The sequence below is a fragment of the Limulus polyphemus genome, unplaced genomic scaffold (genome assembly GCF_000517525.1).
Source record: "Limulus polyphemus unplaced genomic scaffold, Limulus_polyphemus-2.1.2 Scaffold1146, whole genome shotgun sequence".
Classification (NCBI taxonomy): Eukaryota; Metazoa; Arthropoda; class Merostomata; order Xiphosura; family Limulidae; genus Limulus; species Limulus polyphemus.
In genome coordinates, this window is record NW_013666756.1 from 116,759 (window position 1) to 124,489 (window position 7,731).

The following is a 7,731-nucleotide window of genomic DNA, read 5'->3' on the forward strand; positions in this document are numbered from 1 at the left end:
TCTCATCTCTCAGTCTTTCTACTTACCACTGTCTACTTCATTATCAGTCTTTCTACTTACCACTGTCTACTTCATTATCAGTCTTTCTACTTACCACTGTCTACTTCATTATCAGTCTTTCTACATGATTCAAATCAATTCTAACATTTCTCATAAGATGCTCAGTCAGATATATATCTTCTTTTGAAAAACATAAGAACGCATTTGTTTGTTAACAGCTCAGCCATTAATTGTCGTTAGTGCTAACAGTAATAGTAATATTAATAATAATAATACTATTAGTATTACTACTAGTAGTACTAGTGATTGTAGTGATACTGTGCTAGTGTTGCTCAGGCTTTTGGATGAGATTAAGCAATAGAGCCGAGGGTAAGTATTATCAGTGAAAAAGGTATCTTGCTAAAATTTTAAAAAGAAAAACCTAAAATAAAAGCATTATGAGAATAAAATAACATACGAAACCCATTACAAACAATTATAACCTACACTGCTAACAGTTAGGCCTAAGTATTTTTTCTGTTACTTAAGATATTCACATTTATAGTTTAAACCCCGAAAGCTGGATATGTACTGGAATCAAAAACGCTTAATATTTGTGACAAAAGTCATTTTGACAGCAGATATCTTTCGGGTGAGAGAAAGAAACAACAACAAAAAAAAATCTGCAGCACAAGTGACATTTTTCACAATATTGGGTATTTGTTTACAACAGTTGCTTAGCGCCATCATTTGGCAAGGTAAGTTCTCGAAAGGTCGAGATTTAACGTGAATTGTTACGTTCCTCTATTATCTAATCACTCTAATGTACTCATGTCGTATTGTAATTTGTAGTCAAAACTCTGAAAAATTAAGGTAAATACGATGAGTTGCTCTTTTAAACTTAAACTCTGAAAACTGAAATAAAGATGACTGGAAACCTAATTTTTCCTAATAATTATTAAAACTTATAGAAGTACAAAGTAGCTTGATAACACAGGTAAGATTACCTGCATCAGTGCATGTTACGTGCGGTTTTCTTATGCCATGCATTTGATTTTAACAGCAAGTTCAATAATTAATTTGTCCCAGGATTTGTAATTATGAATCGTTTGATACTTGAATGTTTCTTACAGAAGTGTACATGCATTGTAAAGTCCTTATTTCCAAAAATACCACACTTCAACGCAACCATTTTTTTGAGTACTTAAAGTTAAAAGATGAATCGTTTACATCAAAATAAATGCACAAAGATACTTTGTTTTTCTCTCTAAAATTCATCGAAATATAAAAAGTGTAAACTAATAATGAAGCTAGTCTTTCCATGACAAGATTGATACGTCTCTGGAAACTGATTTTGGTGTAACATTATTAAATGCAGGGAGTTGTGGACTTCACAGAGTTCATGGTGCATGCAACAATGTGATGGTTGCTGTGATTGGAAACTGGATAAAATCTTGAAGGGAATGTATACGCTTTTCCATGATACTCCAGCAAGAAGAGAGAACTTTATTAGTGTAATGGGGACATCTACCTTTCTGCTTGAATTTTGCAAACAGAGATGGTAGGAAAATGCCAAAGTTGCTCACAGGGCCTTAGATCTACACGATCATCTCAGAACCTATGTGGAGAATGTCATAAAATCTACTGGTTCAGACCTCAAGACAGAAGGCTTTCAAACTGTAAAAGAAGCTATAATGAAAGATGTGTTTTTTCCAGAAAAGCTGGCATTCTTCATCTCAATATCTAAGCAGGCTGAGCCCTTCCTGACAGAATATCAAACGGACAAACCAATGTCACCCTTTGCCCACCACGATTTGAATACTATTACCATCAGCCTCTTAAAGGAGTTTGTAAACCCAGCTAAGATAGAAAAATCACAATATTGAAACATCTGGTGTCACTTAAAGTGACTGACTCATCAAACTGTGTCACAAATTACAAAGTTTCAACTGGCTTTGTGGCAGAGACAATGTCGAATAAACTAAAGAAGAACAAGAGAGTGAATGAACTTCAAGTTTAGGAGTTTAAGGATGCCTGCAAAGCCACTCTTGCTTTTTTTATTGATAAGTTCTTGACAAAGTCTCCCCTTCAATACTCCCTTGTTAAGGACATAGCATGCCTTGACCCTAATACTATTCTAGGAAGCAAGACACAAGCAGAAGCAAAATTAAAAGAATTCTGTGATTCGTTACTCAATGAATTCTCTTTATCTGTAGATTAAGCTGTGAGTAATGGGTCACTCAGCTCATTTTCAAGAAGTACTGATTACCTTGACTCATTTTTTTATGACTGACTTGTCACAAACAATCCTCCCATCTCTGGCAAACTGTGAAAACACTGCTTCTTACAGACAAGCAACAGTAGAAAGGTTTTCTCAATAAACAAAGTTGAAGAAGTGAACATGGATGAAAAGAACCCTCATTGCCCTTGACAGTGTGAGAGATGCAAGCGGAGTTAAAAAAGTGGAAATTGCATCCAAAATGCTTGTTAATGTTGGCAGTGCTTTCAGCAGATACAATACCTACCTTAGGGACCAGAAACATAAAGTAGAGGCAGAGAAATAAAAGAAAGAAGAGAAAAGATTTGGATGATGACATTAGTGATATGAAGAGAAAAAAGGCTATCATCAATAAAGACATTGAACCTATGACAACTTTAGCAGGTGAATATGCAAAGAAGACTGAAACACAGATGAAAATTTCTTTGATCACCACCTCCAATAGCCTTAGAAAAAGTGTGAGAGACAAAATTGAAGAACAGGCCACTCTTGGAAAGCAGTTGGATGAAAAACTGTAAAAGCTTAGCTATTCTTAATCTTCCAAACTAGAGCATTGTGTAAGAACTATATACAGTGTAAGTATGTGCAGTGTACAGCATACAAGGTTATTAATAGATACATGCTGTATATGAAGACTTGAACTGTATTTTTCAAATGCTGGCTAATGACGTTCTGTTGAACATATCTTCTACAGGTAACCCCAATATGTTTTATAATCAGATTAATCTGTGCCCTAATTATTTATGTATTATCTTGAAAATGACACTGAAATTTGCTACTGACACTGAATATCTTCTACTTTAGCATATGGCAAGCAACTGCTAACCCTAGTCTTTCCACCTCTTGATCATTACCTTCTGTATTTCAAGTAGCCAAAGGTTCAAATGTATTAAAATATAGTTACTTTAATGCTAACTGAACCTGCCTCTATAGTCCTTTTGTTTTCATTACTATACAATATAAACCATTGTAAACCTAGCATTCATCTTGTTCTCTCTGAAAGCAACTTTTAACTCTATCCCATTCCTGTTTTATTTCCTTGATTTCTTCTCCTAGTCTGATTTTTTTCCCTTTTTAATGGCACAATCTTTCTCAAAGCTATCTATAAGTTACCCTCAAGCAAACTCCATAAGGAAAATACTTTTTTCATTCTTTATCAGTTTTGAAATTAAACCGACTCGCAAGTAACTTAGAAGAAAATTTTGTTGTTGTTCATTTTTGTCCATGAAGTTTTTGGTTTATAACATATATTTCAAATATTTTTCTTTTCAGCTATACATAGCACACCCAGTTACTGGTTGCCAAAAGCTCATAGAAGAAGTAGATGATGAACATAAACTTTGCATTTTGTATGAAAAGCGAATAGGCCAAGAGGTGGATGCTGATGCCTTAGGTGATGAATGGAGGGTAGTGTATATATTTTGTTTTTGCAAAACTTGGTAAAACAGATGTTTAATGTTTTTGGAAAGTCCCCAAAATGTTTAGACTAATTTGTTTATTCTTCATACTAGACCATAGCTAGTACTGTGTATTTACTAAACATAGCTATGACACACCACTTTTTATATAATGTTGCTTTATTAAGGGCTTACCTATATAATCTTAGTAAGCCCATTTGACACAGATATAAAATACTTATTTTTATGCTAAGTATCATTTTAGACAAAATAGATGATAGTTTGAATTTTATCAGTCATCATCAACACTTTGTTGCATACAGAGTTTCTTTGTATCATTTTAACTTCAAAACATTTGGAGAGACTATTTTTTATAGATGTTTTGCTAATTGTAAAAATGGTGCCGTAGAATAAACTTAGAATGTTAAATAAATCTTTTAATTAAATAAAATATTGTAAGTTGTAAATAATATATTAATGTTATAATAGTAGTTGGAACTGTGGTTTAAAATGGAGTTTTTAAGATAATCCTTGTTTTATTTCATACACTTGTTTAGGGCTTTGTTGTGAGAAGAAGTGGAGGCAATGACAAACAAGGGTTCCCAATGAAACAAGGTGTGTTAACAGTTGAGCAGGTGAGGATCCTGTTGTCAAAAGGACACTCCTGCTACAGACCTAGTAGAACTGGAGAATGAAAGTGCATATCAGTGAGGGGGTGTATAGTTGATTCAAACCTGAGTGTGATTTCCTTTGTTCTTACTAGAAAATGTAAATTACATGACTTAAACTAGAGAAAAAAAATGCAGTTTCTTTGATACTTCAAGTTTTAGTAATACCTTTCTAACAGTCATTTTATTGTTGACTTAAAAATAGGATGGATAAAATTTACTGTATGTTCAAAAGGTAAACCATTCTTTCAACCACATGTTATGATTTTTTTTTCTTTCTGTTTTTAGTATAATTGACAGTATAATCAGTTCCAAAAATTCTTGTAAAATTTTAATCCAGAGAGGTATTTTTGTATATTTTATGTTAGCCAGTTATCTGGAATCCATTTAATGTCCAATCAGGCAGACTTACTTCGGAAATATTGAAAACTTTTCCTTGTTAGTTTTGAACTCATACTGTTAACCATTGTGTGCCTCAAAACTTCTGAATGTCCTTTACGTATCTGTATACAGTATACATAACTTGCCTATAATACTGCACCTTCCACGTGACTTACTGACTATGGATCTTATATAATCTCTGCTTTCCTGCTACAAGGTAGATTTCTCATTAGCAGTGATGCTGTTTACATCTTGCAATTTTTTTTTTACTCTGATTCTGAAATTTAAGCTAATATTTCTGTTCCTGTACCTTTTGCTGAATAATTATTTCAGCAGTCTTTCTTGAGTGTACAGGGAATTCTAGTCACTGCATTGTTGGTATTTATAGGTTAATGTATTCACACCATTCAGGCAGTCTTTTGAGGGTGTCCTTTGCAAGTATCACAGTTTCTTGGATGCTAATAGGATGGCTCACAACCCTCTTTCTTCTTTTCTTGTGGAGGAGAGGAGCAGGATTTCCCAGCCAGCCCTAGTCCTGATGAAGCTTTCATTGACATTGTTTTTATATTTTTCCCAGACATGTAACATTTTACATTGTTAACCTGTTTCTGTTACACCTGAGGGGTCCAGTGTGCTGCTACTGAATACCATTCTTGAATCCTTATTTTTTTTTCCTTCCCCCAACATTCAAGTTATAGTTGATGGTTTTTGAAATAAAGGTTCTTTGTACCATTCTTTTTGCCACATTTCTCTTTCTACTGACTTTTTCATTATTCATTTATGAACTCAAACTTTAGACACTCTTATCAGGTATGGAGGGGGGTTCTTCTGCCTTGTCTTGATGTCAATGCCACAGTTATGCTAATTTTGAGTCTTTCCTTATCTGATCAATCATTGGTTGTAAGCTATAATCATTCTCCTGATTCTTTTCTCAGGAGCAAGTCAGACTTGCATGTTTCTTGGGTTGCAGAACATATTTACTTGATCTCTTTTGTCAGAAGGCTAGCATGATAATCCTGAGTTGCTTACTCAGTCAGGGGAAGCTCATCAGGAAGAACCGATTAGGGCTGTAGCTTCAAGGTTAACCTCAGGTCATCATCTTTCTGATCAACATCTAAGTAATACTCATCATACTACTGCATTACTCATTGACCTTCTACATGTAACGTTTCTTGCTCCTTTAGTGTTAGGAAATGGTAATCCAAATAGTTTGGGCCATCTTAACCAAGACCCTGACTGTGCTCCATTTCTGTCCTTTTGTGGGATGACATTTGGGATTATGCATTTTTGTGTGGACTCCTTGACTTCAAGACTATTGGGTTCAACAGGTGCTTCATGTTGGTTTTTGTACCTAATTTCATCCACTTCCTCCTCCTCCTCCTCTTTTGGATCTTGCAGGCAATCCACTTCATGGTCACCATTTGAATCAGCATGTTACACAGGACTATTGAACTAGTACTTTTGGTTTTCCCTAGGATTCTATTCTCATCTTTTTTGTGGTCACCAGGGAAACAGGAAATTGGAGATCAGTATTAGATCTTTCCCATCTCAATCATTATCTCAACATTCCTTCTTTCATGATGCAACCAATTTGAATTTCACACAAGTTCCTTTAGCATGGTTGTTGGGTTATGAAAGTGGTTATTGAGAATACTTATTTAAACACATCAATTCACACGTCTTTGCATTAGTTTCTTCATCTTTTACATCAAAGAATTGTTTATCATTTCAAAACCCTGCCATTTAACTTTTGGTATTCAGTTTATAAATAAATCGTTCTTGTTCCGATAAATTAATGAAATTGTTTTCTCTGGGGAATCACTGTTGTCACCAGAGGAATTCATCCAGGATAACTGTATTCTTTAAAAAATGTTGTATTTACATAAACTTACAAGCTGTTAGACACAAGTAATGGTATAGAATGAAATTTATTTTTCTCTCAGTATTAACATCTTCATGAAACTAAGGAATACCTAAATTTTATTCATATGCTAATTTTTTTAGTATAATTGATGCAGTTTGTATTTAAAATTGTTTTGCAAAATTATTATCATAAGTGAGATACTACAACTCTGAACCTCCACCATTTTATTTGATATTATAAATGATGTTAAGCAAAAATAAAAGACCCTTACTATTTATAATATCAAATAAAAGGATGGAGGTTGGGAGCTCTCTAGAAATTAAGGTTGGCTTAGTTCTACTGTAATAATATTATATTATCATTTATAACATCAGATAAATGGTGGAGATTGGGAGTTTTACTTTGTAGAAGTTTTATAGGGTTGGTTTAATTCTACATTAAAGTTATTTCTAAATATTAAGGGTAACTGCCTTCCCACAACTGGCTGCAGACAGCGAAAGGTAGTTGGAGTTGAGACATTGTGGGTTCAAGTACTTAACTCCTGACCCTTAACTGATTCTTCTTAGTTGCTGGCAAGTTTTACATCAGAAGTTGGATTTTGCCTGATAGAAAATGAAAGCCAAAAAACCTATAACTAAACACATTAAATATTTTAATTAAACTAAATGATTTAAACTGTTGTCTGTGTTCCTACAAACAGATGAACAATATATTCCTGGTTTGACTGACACGACCATCCCTCGTTGTCTTGGTCCTAAGAGAGAAAACTCTTCAATCTTGCAAAAGAAGATGATGTTTGTCAGTATGTGATAAGGAAACGTCTGCTCCAGGAAGAGGGTTTGTCACACTTACTCATCATTTTCGTGAGAAGATATAAATAATGGCTAAAAGCAGCTGAAAATGTAAGTACATGCAAAGAAGTTGGATGACAGCAGAGCTTAAACTTTCCTCACTTGTGTCCCACTGGAATCTGCAGAAAATATTCACTTCTATTTGAGGAACATAATAGTAAAAAAAAAAAAAAAAAAAGCTCTCATAAAAGACTTTTGAGCCAAATATAACAATACCTTTTATAATTAATATTCTCATTCTGAAAAATACAATTAAGTATGTTAAATTAGAAAAGTAAATGTAAGAACGTGATCCTTAACTGGAGGATTTTTT

General features: G+C 33.8%; 1 long non-coding RNA gene across 9 annotated transcripts in view; it reads left to right on the top strand.

Moving 5' to 3' along the window:
• The window catches only part of LOC106462339, an 80,317-nt gene that overhangs the window by 69,067 nt on the left and 3,519 nt on the right, over positions 1–7,731 (top strand). The window contains exons 1-4 of one of the 9 annotated variants that reach the window (XR_002611218.1): positions 200–369; positions 3,530–3,664; positions 4,212–4,289; positions 7,268–7,469. This is a non-coding gene — a long non-coding RNA (uncharacterized LOC106462339). Of the gene's footprint in view, positions 1–199; positions 370–580; positions 738–767; positions 977–3,529; positions 3,665–4,211; positions 4,290–7,267; positions 7,470–7,731 lie in introns of those variants that run through there. The other 8 variants (XR_002611220.1, XR_002611217.1, XR_002611221.1 and 5 more) reach the window with 8 other exon arrangements.